Source organism: Lactuca saligna, chromosome 4 (genome assembly GCF_052625555.1).
Source record: "Lactuca saligna cultivar CGN05327 chromosome 4, ASM5262555v1, whole genome shotgun sequence".
Classification (NCBI taxonomy): domain Eukaryota; kingdom Viridiplantae; phylum Streptophyta; class Magnoliopsida; order Asterales; family Asteraceae; genus Lactuca; species Lactuca saligna.
Window position 1 is genome coordinate 132,674,062 of NC_136420.1, and position 25,752 is coordinate 132,699,813.

The 25,752-nt window shown below is 40.7% G+C and overlaps 1 non-coding gene across 1 annotated transcript; it reads right to left on the reverse strand.

Moving 5' to 3' along the window:
• Window positions 1-24,019: 24,019 nt before the first annotated feature.
• LOC145044644 (small nucleolar RNA R71) lies at window positions 24,020-24,126 on the reverse strand. Its single transcript, XR_013681591.1, has one exon. It is a non-coding gene; the product is annotated as a small nucleolar RNA R71 (small nucleolar RNA).
• Window positions 24,127-25,752: the final 1,626 nt, after the last annotated feature.

The window sequence follows — 25,752 nt, forward strand, 5'->3', positions numbered from 1 at the left end:
ACCCATAAGCTCCCAACCTTTCAAGGTACCCAAAAATCCAACTAATCAAACCCTGGTCAAAATCAAAGTCATCAGTCAAGGTCAACAGTCCATGTTGACCCTAATTCGCCGAGTACCATCGGCTACTCGCCGAGTTCCTTGAAGTACTTGCCCACTCATCGAGTCACGGAGTGACTCGTCGAGTTCCTTTGGTTTACAATTGAACTCTAAGGCCACTTTTCGAGTTTCCTTCTTGCAAGTCGATGGTTACAAACACATACATAAATTGGGGAAACCTCAACCGACTCGCCGAGTGTTTCATACAACTCATCGAGTTCTATGGCAATCTTCATCGGACTCACCGATTTGTTCATCCAACTCATCGGCTTCAGGCCTATCTTCATATGACTCGCCGAGTTCCTTCAGTCCTTAAGCCATACAGACTCTTTTAAGCCATGTAGTGGCTCCAAATTACATATCCAAGAGTCTAAGTCATGCATTTCACATAAAGTTGCAAACTTTACATGCATGCATGGCTAAAAAGGCTCTTATGTCGAATCCAAGCTCACAATGGGGGTTTCATACTCAAGGAGAGGTCCATACTTGCCCATGCTGATAGCTTTATGGATTTTCAAATCAAAGTGAGTTCAGATCTGAAGTTACAACTTCAGATCTGAGCTCATACCGAAGAATGGCTTCACAACCAAGCTAAGAAGCCCTAACTTCATCTAAATAGATCTAGAATGGAATGAGGCCAAGATCATGAATTGATACCTCAAATGAAGCTAGCTGAGATGGACTTCAGACCCACAACATTCTTTCCTCCAACTTGTTGATCTTCAAGTTTCTTGCATCGAGGTCTTCTTTCCAATCTTGCAATTTACACTAATATGGAGCACACATACGAATTAGGGTTTCTGGACCCTCAAGAGGCTGAAAAGGATCTAAGGGGGGCTAATGATCCCTCAAATAGGGTGCCAAACCCCAGAAATTAGGGATTCACCCTCCACCTCCAACTCGTCGAGTCACTCTTCCGACTCGGCTAGTTGGTCACTTAAACATGTGGCCCAAACCCACTGCTACTCGACGAGTCAGGCAACCAACTCGTTGAGTAGATCTTTAATTCATGAGAATTGATAACCATAAATTGGTATTCGAGAATCGGGACGTTATAATTCTCCCCCACTTGAACTAGACTTCGTCCTCGAAGTCTGTTGCGGTGAACATCCTCGGATCACGCTCCCACACTCTGCCTCTGGCTCCTACGCCCACTCGGACCCTCTTTAGTGCTCCCACTGTACCCTTACCAAACTTACATCCTTGACCCACAGAACCTTCACCCCTCTCTCTAGAATGGCCATATGCCTCTCCACATAATCCAGGCGCTCACCGACATGAATGCCATCCAACAGTACGACCGCCTCCTAATCCATGATGCACTTTCACAAGTAAGAAATCGAGAAAGATGATGTGAATCCCAATCGAACCATTTCATAAGGTCTACCCTTCATACCACTCTGCTAATCTTGACAAAATCCTAATGATCCAAAGCATCAGAAACCCAAGTTTTCCTTTTTCCTGGAGCGAACCCTTTTTGCTGCCATGATAATGCATCTTTCAGCTCTCAAAATATCATACATAACCAATCCACTAATGAGTACGAACACCCATGCCTGGCCCAACAGCCTCGGGCTGGAATACCAGGCGAGCCTACGGCGACTCCAATCATCCCTAGGAGGAAATACACTCATATCCCTCACATGTTTGGCCCAAACAACCCTCGAGTTAGAATACCAAACATATCAAATCCAATCCATCACAGGGTCCGGTCAACCTCAAGATGGAATACCCTAGATTGGAAAACCTCCAAGAACATAACTCCGGTCTACTCATAACCGGAGATCCAAGGATCTATCCTTGCGTCTCAGCAACCATCCTCAGATTCGTCACAACCGAGTGCAACTCCCCCGAATATTCAACAATACATCCAACCCGAACGCGCTCCTACAAAAGACATAAAGAACACAATCTCTATGCCCACAACCTATAACTGGAATACCCTTACATGGTCCTCAACATAGGTCTAGATTGGCTCTGAGCCCACAGCATGAGTCTGGTATGCCCTCCCCAGCCCTCAACTCATGATTGTAATGCTCCCGATGACCAATCGACACTACTGTCATCACTCAAGTTGTGCAACACTCTGACCCTGCATATATCCACTTTCCTCCACCACTCGAAGGGCCTAATCGATGCTCTTCTCATCAACGAACAACATAACGATACAAAAACTACTACCACACATGAATTACGAGTCATAAACCCACTTCAACTCTTCCTGCTACCATATGATGTTTCTTAAGCGAAGTCGAAACCTCCTTGGTCTCAACTTGTCTGCCCACAACCCGAACATCGATCACCTCACCGATTACTGAACCAAAACCCACACACACACACACACAACAGTTCCACGCATCTTCCTAAAAAGAAACCGACTGACTGGACCTGCTTCCACACCCTACCACCAATTCCTGCCCATATAATGAAAGTTAGATGACCCACGTCGGCCTCACATCTTACCTAGTCTTTAGTGACCCATCTTCTCCTTACTTCATACATGCTATGGCTCTATCACGGATGAAACCAACCCAAGACACATCACAATAACTCAAATAATCATCAACATACCTACCACTACCGATCAACCGGTACGACACTCATCTCTAACCCATATCACTTCTTCTAATTGGAATACTAAACGTGTCTAATCAATTCAACTATCGAGCTAAAATTCTCAGGGTTTGTTGGCCTACCGCCTCAACCCTACCACTCCCTTTGAGCCTCCGTGCCTACGACTTACAGTCAGCCCACACCGGGTATCTTGGCCTAATGCATAGAGCATGACCGCCTCAACCCTATCGAAGTCCCATAGACGATCATGAGAAAGATCTAACCCGGTTCCCAGAACCTGAATAACAGGATATTCTAATCCCAAACCTTCCCAAAACTGTCAAATACCCATACAGATCCACTCTTAGTCCCTACCGGAGTATTACCCGATCCCAAAAGATGAAACCTCAGAGACACTCCGAACTGATGAGTTTACCAAGACCCTTTTGAGCTCCGTCCGACCACTAATAACAACTTCCAATCAACCAAAAATACAACTGAGTCTTCAGCCTACTCCAGCAACATGTTCAATACCTGGGGACAAACCTTCTGATTGATATAGCATAGCAGCCTACTCAATACCTGAACATAGATCTACGAACATATACAGAGTCTTTAGCATGGCTAGACCGCCCTACCATGCCTTTAGTCTATCTAGACCGTTCTTCGAGCCTTTGGTCTGACTGGTACGCCCCACTAGCCTTCAGTCTATCCAAACCGCTGTAAACCTTTGAGCATCCTCCTGGACCCCCTCATGATGCTCTCTCTCATGCATCCTGTTCTCACCCACTTGGGGCTTCGTACTCCATATCTACTATGTGGACTATATCCCCAGCCTAACCCTAGGCCTCATGCTGATTGTCCACCATCTCGGAAATCCGTGGTCTGCTCCTTGACCTGTGTGTATACCACATATGCTAAATAACATGCACTCCCATGTTGAATACACTGCTGAGCCCTGACAGCTAACAAAACCCTCAATCTAGCAATCCAAAAACCCTCCGAGTAGAGCACGCCCTTGACCGAATACTCGAACTGAACTCAGTTCCTGACTAGAACTCCCACATGTTTCCCCAACTTCTGTTATCAAGCACCCATAAGATGTGTTTCTTATGTTGGGGAGTTTTACCGACCCCCCCCCCCCCCACCCAATCAACACAACCCTCAAACCTAGCAGCCACTAGGGCCTCCATTCTCCATGTCGGGTTATGAAACTTATCCCCGTTCCAAAAACTCCCTCGCTTCTGCACCTCGAGGTAATGCTCCCCCACTTATATTCGACTAAGCCTTCCTAATACATGAATATTGGAGGATTCTCAACCCTTCTCACTTCCCAACGACCGGTCCGATGACAACCAACTCTTTCCCACTAGTTCTCCCCAGCTAATTAGTTCTAAATGACCACACTTCTAAGATCCGGATGGACACTTCTTGAATCCCAGTGAAACTGCCAGCCATTACTGCTTGAACGACCCCACACTCATGTCCTGAAGACCACAAGGTAAATGCTCCAACTAATACCTCGGCAATGAACCACTTCCCTTGGCGTTTCCGTCAGCCAATCATGAATGGTTGCTAAGACCACTGAGTCCTGACAATGCTGAATAACCATCCTATGAAACCCTGTCTGCAGACTTCCCACGTAATACCCCTTTTTCCGAAGGTGTTCCAATAAACTTCCCGCCCTCAGGCTCAAAAATCAGTTTCTTTAGGGTTCGCACCCTGACTCACTTACCAGTTCAAACGTACACAGTTGAACTGCAGTAGCTGAAACAACCTCTGCCCTAAACCGACCTACAACTACTCCCAAGACATAATCTACAATCCCAAAAGTGCAATAGATCGTACAATCAATCCTTATTTCCCGATGTAAGAGATCCAAGGCAAACCGGACTCCACACATACTTATGCCACGTCGACCCACCTGCGCTTACCGACGCTGAAGTAATGTTGCCAACCTCTGCAACCAACTGACCCCAAGCTGGAATACAACCTGCCCCCGGGTCACAAGCCTGCTCACTCCTTCGAGCTTGAAAAACTGAGAGGGCACAATCCTAGCCCTACAAAACGAAAATCCTATCCATCAACTAACCATTCCACATCCAGCTACAAACCCCCAGCTGAACATCACCATCGCTCCCTTCCGGTGTCCCTGTGTCGCACATTTCGGTCTTGAGCAAAACCCCATGCCTCAAATCTAGATACTTGCACGCTAGTCTCTCCCGCTCAACCCGCTGAAATATAACGAGTACAGATCATCCTCCTGATCCCAGATAAATGCGTCCCTTTGCTCATCAGAATATGCACCAATAACAAGTCCTGGTACTGGAAAGATCGACTAGCTCCTCTCCCTTTTCTTTGTTACAACTATAAAAACTGTCGCGACAACCGTCGCAGCAATGGCTACATAGCGCTCGCCGAAATACTCAACCATGGCGGTCTTAATAGACCCGACATCTTCAGAAACTGCCGCTGGACAATCTTGATCACCTACTCCCGGATGATCTCACTAACACGATCCCCTGAAAACGTTGGCTTATCATGGCTGCTCGCTCCTAATCCTAACCTGGATCCGGTCTCAAGACGTCTCGAATATTCCATACAATAACTGGGAACCGACTCCCCAACCCAACCCTAGGGGTTGTGACTTCCTTGATATGTGTATGGGTCCTATGCTTTTAGTAGTACAGGCCCATACTACCTTCCACACCTACCCATATTTGACTCAAGTATCACCACAACACCCTACCATATACATATACATAGCGAGCGATAAATCCTCACTCCTAGAGGAATGCTAAATATCTCATAACTGGCCTTCCGGCCTCTCACTACCCACTCATCCATGAAACATCCACCAACCCATGCAGCACTAGTGTATGCTAGCCATATATAACACTAGACCCTATAGACTTTCGAATATCCAATCCTACCCTAAGCCCTAACCAATAAGAACAGAACATAAGGCCAGATCAAACAATCTTAGGCTATAAGATCATAATTATATACGGCTGTGATACATACACAAGTAACTACAGTAATGATGTCAATCTCATATAAGGAAAAACCCTAGGCTAACAAGCATCATGTACTCAGGCAATTCTATCATGAAATTCCTGAAGATCCCTAGCCTAGTACTAGCATGTTGTTCTAACATATCACAATATCAAAAAACTGTATTGTATTTTTGGGGCCTACTTACTAGCTCTAGCTGATCGTACACTTCGCATCCTCGTTTACTTATTTTGAAAACCATTTAAAATCATTTTGAAAATCTTTCCTTGATTTGAGACTGGATTCACACGAGTGTTCCTCCAATTCACTCAAACCAAGGCTCTGATACCAACTTGTCACATCCAAAATTTTACATCAAATTTTAACTTTTTTAATCATAAATAAAACCAAATAGTATTTGTTTACAAAATGTTTTCAAATCATTATTCATTAGATTGTCCCAATAACTAGATCAAAAGGATGAGGAGCGGTACGGTCACGCCTTCGCCTTGCAATGATCTCCTGAAGTACCTGAAACAATAAACTAAAAATTGTAAGCACAAGGGCTTAGTGAGCTACCCCCAAAATACCAATACCATGCTGATAATACCATATCAGTAACAGACAATCAATAACATGCATATTGGGCCATCGGCCTGACTGCACCGCCCTGCAGGGCCTTCAGTCTATCTGATCCTATCCCAAGCCTTCGGCGTGACTCGACCACCACGTGGGGTTACTTTCTCCCCAGACAGCACATAGGGTATGTTGGCCTTCAGCACAAAGCAGGTGCGCCTCAACCCAACCAACATGAAAATAACCATGTGCACATAACTATCATAGACTGGCATATACAAACATCAAACATATCTATCTCATTGATCATCAATCACAGATATCTCTCGTAATTAGAGTACCGACCTAGCAGGTCACTAACATACCAATCCCTACGGATCATCAGAGCATAATATACTGTCTATCCTGATTCCGATCTAATAGATCATAACCACATGTATCTCATAATAATAACAACTTGAGGGCAGGCCTTGGTGCCGTAGACCCTATTGATATAGTGAGGATAACTCACCTTGCAGATGTCGACTCGGTAGATGAACTCCAACTCTCGGATCACTGTCGAAAACTCCACCACCTATTACCATAATATAATTATAGCCATCAGTTCCCAACCTTTCAAGGTACCCCAAAAGCCAACTAATCAAACCCTGGTCAAAATCAAAGTCATCAGTCAAGGTCAACAGTCCATGTTGACCCTAACTCGCTGAGTATCATCGGCTAATTGTCGAGTTCCTTGAAGTATTTGCCCACTCGCCAAGTCACGGAGTGACTCGTTGAGTTCCTTTGGTTTACGATTGAACTCTAAGGACACTCATCGAGTTTCCTTCTTGCAACTCGATGGTTACACAAACATACATAAATTGGGGAAACCTCAACGGACTCGCCGAGTGGTTCATACAACTCATCGAGTTCTATGTCAATCTTCATCAGACTCGCCGAGTTTTTGATCCAACTCATTGGGTCCAGACCTATCTTCATATGACTCAACGAGTTAACCTTACGACTCGCCGAGTTCCTTCAGTCCTTAAGCCATATAGACTCTTATAAGCCATGTAGTGGCTCCAAATTACAGATCCAAGCTTCTAAGGCATGCATTTCACATAAAGTTGCAAACTTCACAATGGGGGTTTCATACTCAAGGAGGGGTCCATACTTGCCCAAGCTGATAGCTTTATGGATTTACAAATCAAAGAGAGTTCATATCTGAAGTTACAACTTCAGATCTAAGCTTATACCCAAGAATGGTTCTCACAACCAAGCCAAGAAGCCCTAACTTCATCTAAAGAGATCTAGAAAGGAATGAGGTCAAGATCATGAATTGATACCTCAAATGAAGCTAGCTGAGATAGACTTCAGACCCACAACATTCTTGCCTCCAACTTGTTGATCTTCAAGTTTCTTGCATCGAGGTCTTCTTTCCAATCTTGCAATTTACACTAATATGGAGCACACACACGAATTAGGGTTTCTAGAACCTCAAGAGGCTGCAAAGAAACTAGAGGGCGGGGCTAATGATCCCTTAAATAGGTTGCCAAACCCCGGAAATTAGGGTTTCACCCTCCAACTCCAACTCATCGATTTAGTCTTCTGACTCGGGGAGTTGGTCACTTAAACACGTGGCCCAAACCCGCTACTACTTGACGAGTTAGGCAACCAACTCGTCGAGTAGATCCTGAATTCATGAGAATTTATAACCATAAATTGGTTTTCGAGAATCGGGGTGTTACACTTTAATATATTGATAATGATAAAGCTTTGTTGGATCACCTTTGTCAAGACCAGGAGGATCATTTGCATGTTGTTGAAGTATACTCTGAATTTGTCAATACCAGGAGGATCATTCGCATATGTGAGCATCATTCGTGTAGATTTACATAGTGAACGATTTCTTCTTTCTACAACACCATTCTGTTGAGGAGTGTATGGTGAAGAGAAATTATGCGAAATTCCTTTGTCTGTTAAAAACGAATCAGGATCATTGTTCTTGAATTCAGAGCCATTGTCACTATTGATCTTTCAAACCTTCTTCTTCAAATGTAGTTCAGTGTGCTAGATGAAGTCGATCAATGCTTAAGCTTTTTCGGACTTGAGTCTTAGAAAATATACCCATGTGAATCTTAAAAAATCATCAACAATGGCCAATATGTATCTCTTTTTGTTGAGTGTCTCAACAGTTGAGGGTCCACATAGATCAATGTGAAGTAATTCCAGAGGCTCAACAATCTTCGAACCAATCACAATAGGATGACCTTGTATGTGTTGCTTTCCTTGTTCGTATGCTGTACACAAAGTATCATTATCAAATTTTAACATATGTAAACCTCTTACCAGATCTTGTACATCAATTTATTTAAATTTTAAAAAATAAAATGTGATACTCGTCTATGCCAATTCCAACTAACGTCAGATGAACCTTCTGAAAGTAAAACTTAGGGAATCCCAACAATTGGATTATGTCAAGAGTAAACATGTCTCTTTTTCGTTTGGATTTAAGCAAGATTTCCTTTAATTGTTTCAATGTTCGAAATTACACTGCCTTCTTTGTTAAACACCACTTGATTGCTAGTGCCCACAACAAGTTGCGAAAACTTTATCAAGTTATGTTGAAGACCTTTGACATATGCAACTCTGTTGACTGTGAAATTCCCATTTGTGACTTTTCTGTGTCCTCGAACATGGCATTTGTTGTTGTTACCAAATTTCACTACTCCAACATTCTTTAAAGTTCTATAATCACGAATATCCTCCATTCTACCAATCATGTGACGAGAGCAACCACTATCAATATACCATTTGTCATCATATTGCTCGTCACTCATAACCTGCAATTAATGAAATAATTTAGGTCCCCAAGTCTATTTGGGTCCTTGGTTATTAGTTTGAAAGATACTGTGAAACAAAGATCCTTTGATCCATTTACGAACTTTAGATTTTAGACTATCAACTAAGTGTACTTCGTTAGTTAAAGGGACTGAAAAGGAAGTATTCGTTGGTTTAAAATCGTCATTGACTTTTTCCTTCTGCTTCTCAACTTGTTTCAAAATAATCTTTGTCTTTGGAAGAGCTTTATATTGTTTGACAAAAATATTCGACTCTAGTGAAGATGAACTTCCATTCAATGATTCATTCAAATACTTCTCATACTCCTCCTTGACCATTTCTTGAGAAAATTTCATAGATTAACATCTCTTTCTTTTACATTCCAACCAATGATTGATATTCATTACATTTGTTTACCCTTTAACAAATGAAGATTTTACTGATTATTTCAAGGGTGGATTTGGAAAAGGAGTTGGATCAAGCTTGTAAGATTCGAATTTCCGTCCATAAACTTGTAACTTATCATAGTGTCTTGTTAGTTTTCGTGTTGAGACATGAGGAGTATAACGATTTTCAAATCTATTTTGATAACCAATATTATTTCTTTGAAAAACCTTTTGAGAGTTCAAAAGTTGATTTTGATTTGAAACTAGATGATAATCCTTTTGTTCATTTGATTGAAAATCACTTCATTGAAAATTATTTGTTGAAAACCTTTGATTTGATGAATTCTTATGAATACTCTTTGAATGTTTATTTGTTACATAATTCCCATGATAAGATGTTTGAACATTAGAATTTGGGGTTGATTTCGAATCATGCTCCTTGTTTATAAAATAATCATTTTGGGTTGTTTAATGAGACAAATTCTTTGGAGTTTGTGTATGATTCTGCTTGATTACATTTTTCGTTACAAACAAAGTCCGAACAGGTTGAGACTTTTTCTGTTCAGAAGAATTATTAAGCAAAACATCTTGTTTCTTCCGGGGTTCAATGTTATGCCAAAAAATTTCTTTCGTGCTTGTCTCTGTGAAAAAACAAATTCTTTCAAAACCTTGTCAACTTGATCTTTAAAATCTTGAGAATTGATTTTGACATTTAGAGAGATAACTTCATCCTTCTTTGAAATGTCTTTTGATTTTTCATATTTTTCATTCCAAACTCGTGATTTTTCAGTAACTTAGATGTTTGTTTGTTTTTCAACTTTATATTTGTCAGTTTTAACGATCCAGGTTCGACTTGGTTTTTGACGTTGAAAGGTGTAAGAGTTTTTGGTAAGGTTGTTTTCAATGGTACTTTGATTCGAAAAGAATCCTTCCTTTGAAGGTTTCTTATTATCCTCTTCAACCAGTTTGTTTATTTTGGGTTTTACACTTTCTCCATTACTCGTTGTAACAAAAACTTGGTTTGGAAAAATGACATTATCCGAACACTTGAAGTTTGGATAAAACATAGAATTGTGTTCAAGATAATGAGAACCTGTTTCTTTCATGATTTTGTCGAATTCCTTTGTCTCTTAATACACTTGATCTTCAACGATTCAAGTATTATGTTTTCTTTCAAAACTTTTGGAACATTTGTCTTTGTGGACCTTCTTCACGATCGTCACTATCTGTTTGACTATCTTTGATAGTTACATGGTCATGATAAAAAACTTTCGAAGTTGAAGGTTGGTCATTGTAAATTTTAACCTCATAATCATTACATTTTTCTTTGCCTTTAGCCATTGAAGTGACATTAATGATAGACAACTGAGAACAATCAATAACTTCCTCCTCTTCAATTTCACTAATATTGTCAGAATAATCTTCAATATCAGCGTAATTGTTTTAAATATCAGTTTTCGAATTCTCAATTCTTTTCAAAATCTTAATTTGTTCGCCTTTGGTCAAGGTGTCATTTATAATATCAACTAATTCATTAGCATTCAAGCATTCATCAATTTTTACTATTCCATATGCATATCTATTATCTAAAACTTTATCAAAATTAGCAATTGTTTGTTCACAATCATAGGAAATAGAATCAATTTTCTCTCTTTTGAATGCTAAAAAGAGCACAACTTTCCTATATTGTTCTTTGCTAATGTCCGACGAATGATGCAAAGCTGTTAATTTTCCATACAATCTTTTGGCAGAGTTACAATAGATATTCCGTTGTTTTAACAAAAGCTTAACATCAGCATTAAGACTATCCCTATCACACATCAAATTTGTTATTTTCATATCTAAGTATTCGATTTTTATTTTCTTCTACTCTAACACCTTCTGGATTTCTAAGAGTTGAGTATTTGACTTCTAAACCTGATTACTAGCAGAAATAAGTAAATCATTAACGTAAGTAACAACTGCATCAAACTCAGATATAATCAAATAATAGGCACTTGAAGGAATATTAAAAGATTGTAAAAGAGAACGTACATGAGAAGTCATTGGAGATTTATGCGAAGATGTCACAAAGCACTTCTTGATTATCTTTTCTTCCTCTCCTTCCTCATGCATAGCAAACATCTCCCCGTGTGTAGGGTTTCACATCTCTTCATCGTCCGAGCCTCATGACCAAATTTGGTTTGTGCCATCTTATTCATCTACACCCTTGGCCACCAAAGTCAAACCCTTTGCTTTTGCATAAACTTCTTCCAGCCTTTCCACATAATAAGCTTCATCTTTCACTTTTTTCTTTTTCTCATCATGCTTACGAAGCATGCAATCAGATGCCATATGATTTGCGTCGTTGCAATAATGACAATCAAATCCAGCATCACCTTTAAGCTTTTTCTCTTTCTTTTCCTCTTTATCATGAACTTACTTCTTTACTTCCTTCTTCTCATCACCTCCAGTTTTACCAACACCACTTCCTTTCACTTCACTATTTTTCAACCTTGAATTGAATGGCTTCTTAAAGAATTTCTTTACCCGGTTGTTAAAGTAAAATGCAACAGCCTCATCATCGGAATTTACAATCAGACCCTCATCATATAAACCTTCCTTCTCGTTATCTTCTCTCTCTGCTTCCCTTCCAACTACTTTCAAAACCAAAGCTAGCGGACCTCCCAGACTAATCTTCACTTCTTCAGCAATTTCATTAACTTCGGATTCATGAGTTTTCAACAGATTGCACAGATCATTCAACGAAAAGTTATCAACATTTTGTTGAGTCTTCACCATTAAACTCACGTTTCGCCATTCCTTGTGAAGCCCCATAACAAACATGAGATTAAACTCCATTGTTCACCTCGTGATTCCATATCAATTGCACTAATATATATCAGCTCATTCAAACAATCATAGTACAATTCGATAGATTCATCATCTTTTTGTTTGAATTCTCTTAATTCAACCAGACAATTTTTCACTGAATTGATATTTGCCTTTTCATTCCCTTGAAACTTTTCCTTCAGAGTATTATAGATGTCTTTAGCAGTTTTACAACTATGAACATAATTGTAAACAACAGGAGGTAGGGCACCTCTGAGTTCTCTCATGCACTTCTTTTCATGCTTTGCTAATCTTTCAGCTTGTACAACATCTAAATTAGTAGAAGAAGTTCCAATACTTTGAACAACAGCAGGTGGATGAACATCACCAAGAATACACTTCCATAACTCTTCATGATTCCATTTAAGTAATCTTCCATCCAATCAGCCCACTGATCATAGTACTCGGGTATCAACATCGAAATTTTAGACGAAGATCCAAGGAGATGAGAATACGACGTCATCTTTTTCATGTTGAGGTTCGCCACTAACGTACAGACAAAATTTGAGAAAACCTTGAATTTAATAAAAATTAAACAGATAAAACTCTTGATAATCACCAATTGAACACTCGAATTAACAACTAGACCGTAGAATCAACTCATACAATAGATCTAGGATGAATTTCTAACACAAAAAAGCGGAAGATTGAAATCTATAATGAGACTCAAAACTTTTGCAAAATTTAGAAAAACAGATCAATTCTGTATGAATCCTACTCTGATACCAAATGCATTTGCAATGAAATCGAGATTGAATAACAAGATCAGAGTAAAGTATGATTGATGAACACAAGAATTAAATATAATTTGTTTGGCTCCAATTAGCTTTCAACAAGTACAAAGTGAATAGACAAGATTACAAGAATATGCAAAAGCAAAGTCCTTATCTACTCTAGTACACTTCCCTATTTATAGGAAAGGTGAAAAGGAACAAAAAATACAAGGGACTCTTACAATAAGCTTCGAAACATATATGCCCTTGTAATAAAGTTACAAACTAACGAAACATTAAAATGATATTCGACACCTCACAACTAAATTCGACTTCTACAACGACCAAAATTTTCAAATAAAAATTTCGTTTTTGATTGACCGGATTACTTTCCAGAAACCATGAAATCCCAAATACAATTGTTTTAAAAATTCATATCCAGAACAAGTTTTATTTAAAATCATCAAAGTGTCCCACAAAATGGAATAGAGAGAGTGTACGTCGTGCCATCAAGCCTTGCCCTTGCCCTTGGGGCTCAGATGTACCTGAAACAAAACCACAAACTATAAGCTAATGCTTAGTGAGTCCCCAGAGCATACCCCATACATAGTCAACGTAACACATATCATACTAGCTATAAAGCTACATATACCACATAAACCATACATAAAGACATATAGGGATGTTGTGGAAACCTTCCAAGGTCTTACACCAAGTGCCATGGGAACCCCCACGTGGTCTTGGCTACTTTCCGTGGGAACGCACGCGGTCTACACTAAACATGAAAATATCATACAAGCAAAACAAGTAAACATACTGAGAATCCGTGGAAACCCTCCAAGGACTTATACTAAATGTCATGGGAACCTCCTCATGGTCTTAATATACTGCCACGGGAACCTCTTGTGGCATTTCATGCAAACATCCTAGCAACATATCACATAAGCAACTATCAGCCCATATAACATTAAATAAGCCAGCCTTGGTGCCTTAGACCCATTGGTATGGTGAGAAGACTCTCATCTCGAATGCTGAACTAATAAGCTAAGATTGGATAAATCCCATGCACTGCTCCAACTCAACCACCTATAATCATGATGTGATTAACTTGTCACAATCCCGAAATACCATAAATGCACTCAAGGTCAACCCTGGTCAATGTCTAGGTCAACGTTCAAGGTCAACAGTCCATGTTGACCTCAACTCGTCGAGTGCATCCAGCAACTCGTCAAGTTACCCAAGTAACTCTTCAACTCATCGATTCACCTATGTAACTTGTTGAGTTCCTCAATGTCCAGAAGATCAAAAACCCATGCAGACCAAAAACTCTAATTCTTCACCGAAATCACCCCGAATCTCGAAAACGGGTAAACCCTACCTAGCTCATCGAGTTGACTCATGGAATCGATGATTTCCTTCATTATTTTGTGTTCAGTCCTTTCTAGTGGAATCTAGGTTCCCAAACTTTAGATCTAACCTCTCCTAATGAAGATACCACGTAAAGTTGAAAACTTTATGTACCTGCAAGGCCTCCTAAGGCTATAGCATCAAAACCAAGCTTCCTACAAGGTTTTAGTGCATGGAAAGGGGCTAAGTTGAATAAACTGATCAACTTTATGTCATTGGGGACCTAAAGCGGTCCAAATCTGGAACTATATTCTTGTGATAAGTCTAGATCCGAGTTAACACCATTTTGCACCAAAAAGGGCCATTTACTTCCAAGAAAAGGGATCTAAGCAACTAGAGATCAAGGTAACGACTTTATACCTATAAATGATGGCCAATACAGAGTAGATGTTTGATCTACTGTTTTACTCCTTGCTCGTTCATCTTCAAGCTCTAAAATCCTTCACAAGGGCACAAGCTTCACTCTATAAGGCTCACACACACTCAAGGAAGCTCTACTATGTAGCTACGGTTTCTTTATGGGTTTCAATGACGATGCAGGAGGCTACATAGGGTGAAAACCCCTGAAATTAGGGTTTCTCTCTACAGCACCTACTTGTCGAGTCGGGGCCTTCCGACTCGTCAAGTAGCAAGTCCCGAGTCCTCATAATAGTCTCTACTCGACGAGTTGGAGCACCCTAACTCACCAAGTCCATGCACACAACCCTAAAGATTAGATATATTAATTAATACTTGGAACAGGTGTTACAGAATGGAAGCGTCAAAATGGAATGAAGTTTAAGTTAGAGACGTGGCTTAAACTCGATACTACCCCTTCGTTCCCCTCATTGCATACATACCCGAAACCCTAACCATAAATCATTCTTCAGCCGCCACCTTATCTCCCCCTCATCTCTAGTCGCCACCATCAACCACGTCCCCATCACAAGCCACTAGGTACCATCGTTGCTGCTTCCGTTGTTGACGAAGTCGGGAATCCGCAAGCTGACTCCACTACATTAGGGAGGTCAGAAGAGCAAAGCTGGTGATTGTCGTTGTTGCTGCTCTCGGTGAAGAATTGTGCCACCTCTCCTTCTCCGTTTTTGTTCTTATTTTATGTCGTTGTTGCCGCTCCGATAGCTATTCCGTTACCACTATCTCTTTCGGCTGCCACACACCACCGCGAGGGTGGCTGATTTTGGGTCTGTCTTTTTGTGTTGGATGCTCATGTATCAATGTTTGTGTGATTATTTCAGTTAATGTTGCATGTGTGGGTGCGTTTTAGTTGGCTGAAAAATAATAGAACCACTATGTCAACCAACCATGGTGGTTGTCTCCCTTGCTGCCCTTGCTGCCACCAACAGCCATCATGTGAGGTGGTTGTGTGTTTGTATTATTGTGTGAATGTGTGTTTTCTGGTGTAATGTTGTATGAGCGATTCTTGGCCAAAAATCAAAGAAAAATCACCACCACCACCGTGAGGTGGTGGCTTCCACCTTCTATCACCATCTTGATGGCTGTATTGGGCATTCTTTCGTGTTATATTTGGTTTTAGGGATGGTGTGTGTTGATGTAAGAACTTTTATGTGTGCTTGGATTGTTGGATTTATCACTTGAAACCGCCGTTGTCGCCGTGTATGGGTGGCTACTGCCTCGAACCGCTGTCGACCACCATTGCCCAAGATGGCACTGGGTGGTGACCAACTTTTCAAACATTAAGTTACATAAAAATTCAACTTTGGACTGAGTGGAATGGGTCTGGGGTTGGAAACCCTAATTAGGGTTTAGAAAACCCTAATGTCAAGAAAACTCTAGTTTGGAGTTGGTCGGGACTCGCGTTAAAGTTGTTAACTAAACTTTAAATAATACTTAATAATGCCCCTACAATTAACTTAATTCAATATTGGACTTAATGGATTGATTCCTTAAGGGGTTGAGTGTATTCAGTACGGGTGTGCGGGTTATTTGGCTTATGTGGTGGATACGCGTGTTGGGGGTTAGGTTTCAGTTTCAGAGTACCTAGTTGTAATGGAATTTTCCATTGTGTTTACGAAGGAGTTACCTGGTGTGCCTCTTGAGAGGCAAGTCGAGTTCAGGATTGACCTTGTGCCTAGTTCCATCCCAGTTGCCAAGGCATCATACCGCTTGGCACCGCTTGAGATGCAGGAGTTGTCATCTCAGTTGTAGGAGCTGTTAGGCATGCATTTCATCAGACCGAGTAGTTCTTAGTGGGGGTGCCGATTTTTTTCGTTAACAAAAAGGATGGTTCACACCGAATGTGTAGTGATTACCAGGAGTTGAACAAGCTAATGGTAAAGAGCTGTTATCCCCTTCTGCGGATTGATGACCTCTTTGATCAGTTGCAGGGGCATCTTGGTTCTCCAAGATAGATATGAGGTCCGGGTATCATCAGGTCTACTTGAGAGAGGAGGACGTGGAGAAGACCATGTTCCAGACTCGTTATGGGCATTACGAGTTCGTGGTGATGCCATTTAGGCTTATCAATGCACCTGTGGTATTTATGGATTTGATTAATCGAGTATGCAGGCCGATGCTTGATCATTCAGTTATTGTATTTATTAATGATATATTGGTATATTCCAAAACTAGAGAGCAACATGAAGAGCATATTCGTGAGCTTCTAGGGTTTTGAGGTGAAAATGGTTTTATGCTAAGTTCTCGAAGTGCAAGTTTTTGTTACGAGAGGTTTAGTTCCTTGGACACCTCATTAATCAGGATGGGATATTGGTCTATCGGGCCAAGATCGAGGCTGTGATGCAGTGGGAGGTTCCGAAATCTCCCTCAAATATCAGGAGTCTCTTGTGTTTGGCAGAGTACTATCGAAGGTTCATTCAGAATTTCTTCAAGATTGCAGTACCCCTCACTCTCTGGTGAAGGAGGGGTAGATTTCTAGTAGGGCCCTGAGCAGCAGTCAGCATTTAATATCCTTTAGCAGAGATTATGTGAGACCTCTATTTTGACCCTCCCAGAGGGAATTAAGGATTTTTTGGTATTCTGTGATGCATCCATCACTGGTTTGGGGGCGGTCCTCATGCTGAGATGATGGGTGATAGCTTATGCTTTGTGGCAGCTGAAGTTGCACAAGACGATATATCCCACGCATGATCTGGAGTTGGGGTAGTGGTTTTTTCTCTCAAGATTTGGGGGAATTATCTTTATGGGGTTAGTTGTACTATCCATACGGATCACAAGAGTTTGAGATGAATTATGGATCAGCCGAACCTAAACATGAGGTAGCACAGGTGGCTGGATATAGTCAAGGATTATGACTGTGAGATCCCTTACCATCTGGGTAAAGCGAATGTGGTGGCAGATTCTTTGAGCCGCAAGTTGGATGGGTCTTCAGATGGGGTATCGTGTATGAGGATATCAGTGGATTCTCCACTTTTCGGATTGATTAGGGAGGCTCGGGCCAAGGGTGTTTCGGAAGAGAACTGAAAGATAGAGAGGACCAGGGGTGAGATCTCCAGATTTGTTCCGGGTAGTCGTGGATTGTTGACCTGTTGTAGTCGGGTATGGGTTCCTATATATGGTAGGTTGAGACAGATTGTGTTGGAGGAGGCCTATTAGTCTCATTTTTCTATCCATACGGGGGCCACCAAGATGTATCCGGATATGAGATTAAGCTATTGGTGGTCGTGTATGAAGAGGGAGATAGCCTGGTACGTGGAGAGTTTTATGACCTACAGGATGGTCAAGGGTAAGCATCAGAGGCCGCATGGTAAGCTGCAGCCTTAGGAGGTTCCCATGTGGAAATGGGAGTAGATTTCAATGGATTTCATCATCAAGTTGCCGAATATGGCAAAGTGTTCCGATGCTATTTGGGCCATCGTGGATCGATTGACCAATAGGGCCCACTTCCTAGTGATTCGGGAGAGTTCTTTGGCAGAGAAGTTGGCTGATGTGTATATTCACGAGATCATTGCTTTCCATGGGGTTTCGGTCTCCATTGTTTCAGACCGTGATGTTCAGTTCACCTCCCATTTTTGGCAGAAGTTCCATGAGGAATTGAGCACGAAATTGCACTTCATCACAACTTATCATCCGCATACCGATGCCTAGAGTGAGCGAATGATACAGACCCTTGAGCATATGTTGCGGGACTGTTTCATTGGTTTTGGTGGGAGCTAGGACTCTTACCTACCACTTGCGGAGTTCTCCTACAACACAAGTTTTCACTCCAGCATTGGTGCTCCACCTTTTGAGCTCTTGTATCGGCGGAGATGTCGTACACCAATTTGCTGGGTGACTTTGGTCATAGGCTTATGGGGTGGACCGAGGTGGTCCTTCAGACTATAGGGATGATTTAGCAGATCAGGCAGATATTGTAGACTGCTCAGAGTCGGCAAAAGAGTTATGCCGACCGGCACCGATACGAGTTGGAGTTTCAAGTCAGCGACCTAGTGTTACTGAAAGTCTCACCTTGGAAAGGTGTGATTCGCTTCAGGAAGAGGGGGAAATTAGGTCCCCGATATATTGGGTCATTTCAGGTTATTGCTAGGGTTGGCAAGGTTGCTTATAGATTGGATCTTCATGAGGAGCTCAGTCATATTCACAGCACTTTCCATGTTTTGCAGTTGCGAAAGTGCGTATTGGATGAGGATGCAATGGTGTCCTTGGATGATATTCAGGTTGATGAGCATCTAAACTATGTTGAGAGGCCAGTAGCTATTCTGGAAAGGAATGTAAAGGTTCTGTGTAGCAAGGAAATATCTTTGATAAAGATACAATGGTAGCACCAGAGGGGCTCTAAGTGGAACTGGGAGCCAGAGGTTGAGTTACGGGAGTATTATTCAGATTTGTTCTCTGTAGCAGACTTCGGGGACGAAGTCTAGTTCAAGTGGGGGGAGAGTTGTAACACCCCATTTTTCAAGTATTTCAAATTCATCCCTTGGTTTTAAATTATGTCATTTTGGTCCATGGATTGGAAGGAAGTAGCCTTGAGAAGCCATAGTGGTAAGAGTGTAATTTTGGAGTTGGATGAGTACGCCAAGCATATGTGACATCCCCAAATTCACATTCATTTTAAAAATTTTATTTATGCTTATTTAAAAATCAGAGTGGGTCAGGTTGGGAAACCTGGCGAGTACATAGGATTTTCAACCCACAATAATATAGTTATTATGTTTCATCATCAAACAATTAACTCAATTACCCATCCCCATTATCTTCTTTATTCTTAAGTACCTTCTTTAAGAATCATCTATTGCTCAATCGTATTTCTAAGGATTTTCCTAAGGAATAGGCACGAAGTCCATGGCTGCCAGGGTTTATATAATAGGAACTAAGTCCATAGCTTCCGATGTTATCTATTAGGCACTAAGTCCATAGCTCCTAATGTTCATCTATAGGGCACTAAATCCATAGTTGCCAATGTTTATTTGTAAGTCACTAAGTCTATAGCTGCCAATGTTCATTTGTAAGGCACTAAGACCATAGCTGCTAGGGATTTTTTAAGAGTAAATATAGTGAACACATCGTTCACAACACCTACAGGTTGCAAGTCTGCTAGCATTCCACTGGACTGTCTAGAATAGTCTGTAGTCATCATCTATACACCGCTAGATGACTAGGCCATCACTTAGGTCAAGGCTTCTCATCATCTGTCACCTCTCATCATCTATATCATCTTTCATCTCTCATCATTCATCTCATATTTCATCTACCCATATTTACCCATCATAATTATAGGTATAAAATACGTATACAGTTTAAATCGAATAAAACATGCATATCTTGTTCATCCGACATAGATATCAAGAACACATATAATATGCACACATAACACGTAATTTATATTAAATACTTCATATCTATGTGTAAGATGAAAGTAACTATGCACTCACTTATTAAAATGATGACTCAAAATTCGTGCAATGCTTCGCTTCTAACAATCGTCTTTTCCTTTGATGAAACCAAGTATCATTATTACTAGATTTTTAGTCTAATATTTATTGTGAATAATTATTAGTCTAGATTTATCATTAACTCAAGGTATACAAGCAATATTTTTTTTCTTGTATTATATAAATCTTAAACAATACTTTTCAACTACTATGTATAGACAGGGGTCAGACATGAAACACCGGAGGGCAGGACCATTTTGGCATTTAAGTTGTTTTGAAATCCAACAACCTTATGCGGCCCTTCAAACCATATTCCCCGTACCGCGAGCAGTTAAAAGGTATTATAATAACACTTTTATAATTTATACTTAGCACATATATTGCTTATAGGTTCATAATAATGATAATGAACTTAAATATAAGTTATCTTAAAGAAGGATAAGCATAACTTACTTACAATGGAGTTTAGCGAAGAGTCGGGCTCTGTGCTGGCAGAACTTTTGAGCCAAAAGCTCTTCTTCTCGGAGCCTTCTGGCACTCTGGGACTTGCCTCTAACAATTATGAAGTGTTAGGGAAGGGCAGGGATAGTTTTGGAGTATTGAGAGAGAAAGAATGGAAAAGTGTGAAGAAGAATGAGGAACCTCACATTTTATTTATAGGGGAAACTTTGGACTACGCTTGGAGTAATCCTCAAAGTATGTTGCACGTACTCAGTATGTTGCACGTACGAGGCCTACGTTGCACGTACGAGTGGGTAGGTGTCAGCTCCGCATGCGAGGTTGCGAGGAGAAAGCAAGGGTCCGGATGACGCCACGTGTAAGCCTCGCATCCGCCAAAATTTAATAAACTTCTAAATTTCATAACTTTCGCATAATAGCTCAGCTTTCAATGTTCTTTATATCCACACGTAGGTATCGATGGGATCTACAATTTTCATTTAGACTCCGTCGGCTAATTTTAAATTTATTTTTAAATTTATATTTTAACAGATTTAGACAATTAAAATCCGTTAAAAATTCATAACTTTGTCATCCGACGTTCGTTTTTGTCTGTCTTTATATCGTTGAGTTCTTATTAACGAGATCTTCAATTCTCGTTTAGATTGTGTCGGCTAAAAATCGATCGATCTAGAAGTCGAATTCCGGGCTGCATACTGTTATGCCAAATCTTAGAAAAACCATAACTTCCTCATATGAAGTCAGATTTGGACATTCTTTTTATGTACATTCTCGGCTTAACATATAATACGACTTTCGTTTAGATCCCTAAGGTTAAAAAGTAATTTATCAAAAATTCACTTTTTACGTTACGCAGTGCCATGTGGGTTTAGACGTAAAATTTCGACGAGTCATAACTTCTTCGTCTATAAATTGACTAGCCCGAATCTTCTAGCAAAAAAGTTATTTTTGACGAATCATAACTTTTTACGTTACGCGGTGTCGTGCCGGTTTATCAAAAATTCACTTTTATTCTAAATAATTTTTTATCAAAAAAGTTATTTTTGATGATTATTGTCTCTAAATATACTAGCTGGAAGCTGCGGGCGTTACAGCGTACATGTGGGTCCGCTAACCATACTAAGGCACGCTCTAGTACGTTGGGCATACACATATGTACACTAGGCGTACTCATGTCCGAATGAAACCCTACATTTTAGGGTTTGAAGGGTATTTAAGGATCTTTATGGCTCATTTACCCCCACCATTTCAGCCTCCAAAGCCCTTGAGTCGTTTTTTGGAAAACCCTAGTCCTTTAAGAGTTTTTTTTAGCTAAAAGTATGTTCTTTGTGTGCTTAAAGAAGAAGGAGTTGCATCAAGGAGATTAGAAGTTGAAGCGAGCTTGTGGATCTTGGATCATTACCTCCTTGGGAAGCTCCGGAAGGTAAAAAAGTCTTCACCTTGATGCTTTGTCTGCTTAGATCTCATTTTGCTAGCTTTATGTTGTTCTTCTTGTCTCAAAAGTCCCATTTCTATGCATGTTTGGTTTTGGATGTTTTGGGTTGTCGTTTCAGACCCTGAGAAGGGTCCTAAGCCATAAAATGAGGTCCCTTTAGCTAGTTTGGTTCCATGCTTCTTGTAGAAGGTCATCATGGATTAAGACCTTTCATTAAGGACTTTTTGGATGTGAAAAGTCATAAAGTTGGGAACTTTATGACCCTAGTACGCCTCTGGATCTTGTATTTGAAGTATAAGCTCAAGTGCTAAAGCCATTAAGCATTTAATGAAGAAGTTAGATTTGCGAAGGTAAGCCCCGCATACCCGATTAGCCATCCTGATGGTGGTTCTCTGTGAAGCCTTGTGTATGTTGAGCGTACCTCCAGATTATTCCCCTAGTACTCGCATGGGTCAGCCCATGTTGAGTTAACTTGGCTGGGTTGACTCAGTTGGGTTGACTCGGCTGGGTTGACTCAATGGGTTTATGGAATTTGACGAGTGGAATTTGATTTTGACCATGTTTGACCAAGTTTGACATTTGAGGGTATTTTGGGGATTGTTGGGATTTGATGTAATTGGTCACTTGGTGGATGTAGGTATGACTAGATACCTGAGATTCAGATTCGGGCCTTATCAGTTATGTTCAGCTTGTGGGGTGAGAATCCTCATTATACTTTCAGGTCGAAAGCACAAAGGTTGGCCCATTGGTTCGATAATCTGATATTGTTAATATGATGAGTATAGAATAGATATGCATGCTAGTATTGATATGCTAATTTGGTACATCTGTAGGACCACCTGTGATATGGTCTGTTTATATGTGTATGATATTATCTATTATGTGTCGACATATTGGGTGGGTTAGGCAGAGGTCGTATTGCTTCGTGTTGTAACCAACAAACCATGGAGCAAACCAGATATGAGCTGAGGGTCAGGGATGGCGTACCAGACTCATACTGAGGGCTCGTGAGCATTCTAGATACGAGTTTGGATTAGGAAGGGAATGCCAGACTCGTACTGAGGAGTTAGTAGTGTTCGGTCCGAGGACTGATCAGGCTGGGCAGGAAGCCAAACATAAGCTATAGGCCAAGGGCAAGCCAGACTTATGTTGTGGGCTCAGGGTTAATTCAGTCTGTTAGTTGTGGACCCATTACATTTTGTTATTGTATATGTGCTATTTGTATGTGTATTGGTATTTTGGGCGAACTCACTAAGCTTTAGGCTTACACTTTTGGATTATGTTTTAGGTACCTCAGAGGATCGCGAGAAGGCAACGGCGTAATCATGCACATCCTCGAGTTTTGATTTTATGATTTTGGGAGAACTCTAATATTAAATGTGTTTTAAAAACTATTTGTAAATAATGATGCTTTATGGGTTGTTTTAAAAGTTTAAATTTTTCATGAATTTTATGGATGTCACATGAACCAAAACCCAACATGACGGACATTTCGAACATGAGAGTGGAGGCATACAAGAGCTGGACGTGTGAATTCAACAAATCGAGACTTGTGCAAACTACAATTACCAGCACGGCCAACTTTGAACCGAAAGGACACATACTTGCAAAACTGAAAGACATACCCTTCTATCAGAAAGACCACAAGGACACCTGCAAGCACATTGATGAGTCAGTGATATCACCGACTACGTCAACATACCAAACATACCACACGAGACAGTTTTGCTAAGAATGCTCCCCGTTACTCTTAAGGGTGCAACAAAAGATTGGCTAAAGGCACTCCCTCTAGGCACAAAAACAACATGGTCACAAATATGTGAAGATTTCCTACAACCGTCTTTCCCACCTTCTAAATTTTCCAAGTTGAAGAAGGCTATTGAAAATTTTGAGAAACAAGCAGGAGAGTCATTGTATGAGGCATGGGAGCGTTATAAAGGATTGCTTATAAACTGTCCTCAAAATGATCTAAATGTGCAATAAGAGGTCTCGATTTTCTATGATGGGGTAAACGTCACTACTAGGCAACACCTTGATTCTCAAGGGCCACTCACAAAGAAAGAATCATCCGTGATCAAGGAGCTAATCGAGGAATTCTCCAAACCTTCAAGAGGATATCATAACCCTAGACAATATATAACTAGGGGAATCGTGAATTCTGCTTCGGATGACATGGCCGCGGTCTTAGCAATGTTGCATAACATGGATAGGAGGATGACTAAAATGGATCAAACAATCCATACTATATGAGTGGGGTGTGAAAATTGTAACGGGCCGCATTTAACTAGAGACTTTGATCTTGATGAAATGGAAACCAAAAAGGCTCAAGCTTGCTATTCAAGCGATGATCGTTATGATGAAGATTGGAGAAAGCCCAAAAATATGTGGTTACCTTATGATGAGTACAAGAAAGCCAAGGAACAGATGTTTGAACAAAAAGGAGGAGGCTTTTACCAAAGAGAGGAACCGGCTCCAGAAAAAGAAACCCAATTTTGGGAAAATGCTTACTCGTTTTGTTGCCGCATCAGAAAAGAGGCAAGAAGATACCACAGAAGTACTTGGGAATCAACAAGCTGCAATCAAGAACATTAAACAACAAATCGGGAATTATCAAATCAATTCAATGAAAGACTACAGGGCACACTTCCAGGAAACACTGAACAAAACCCGAAAGGATCTCACATCCAGGCCAGTACAAATAGAGTTGGGAATATTGTTACCCATCTAACTCCTATCAACAAAAATAACTCAAATGATGAGCAGGAAGGGCGAGAAGCAAGTCAAGAAAAATAGTATGAACATTCACCACAACTTGGTGAAGACACCACGACATGGAGAACACACCACGACATGGCGAACACCTAAAAAGAAAACTGATGAACCCGTTAAGCCATACCGCCCACCGCTCCCCTTTCCTAGTAGAGCAATTTAAGATAAAAATGTTAAAGACTACCGGAAGTTCCTAGAGCACATCAAACCCCTTGAAATCAATATTCTGTTCATTGAATCCTTATCTCAAATGATAAAGTATGCAAAGTTTCTAAAGGATCTCCTAACAACCCGAAAGAAGATGGAGGAAATATCTAAGGTAGTACTAAATGAAACCTGCCAGGATGTAATGTTAAATATGCTACCAAAGAAGATGCGTGATCCGGGAAGCTTAACACTTCCTTGCCAATTCGGAAACCTATCCAAAAGCCATGCTCTATCCGATTCGGGAGCAAGTGTCAACTTAATGCCCTATTAATTCTTTAAGAAGATTGACCTCGCAGAACCAAGACCAATCCGCATGGCGATCCACTTAGCAAACAAAATGGTGACCTTTCCAAGAGGAATTTGTGAAGATTTATTAGTTAAAGTTCACAAGTTTGTTTTCCCGCAGGTTTCATTGTTTTAGACATAGAGGAAGATCAACAAATCCCAATTATTCTTGGAAGGCCCTTTTTGAGCACCGCCCGAGCCTTGGTTGACATAAGAGAATCCAAAATCACACTTTGAGTTGCACAAGAAGCAGTAACTTTTGAGGTTAATAGAGCAATAAAACACTCAAGGATAAGTGATGATATGGATTTCTCGGTAGATGTGTTCGATGAAAT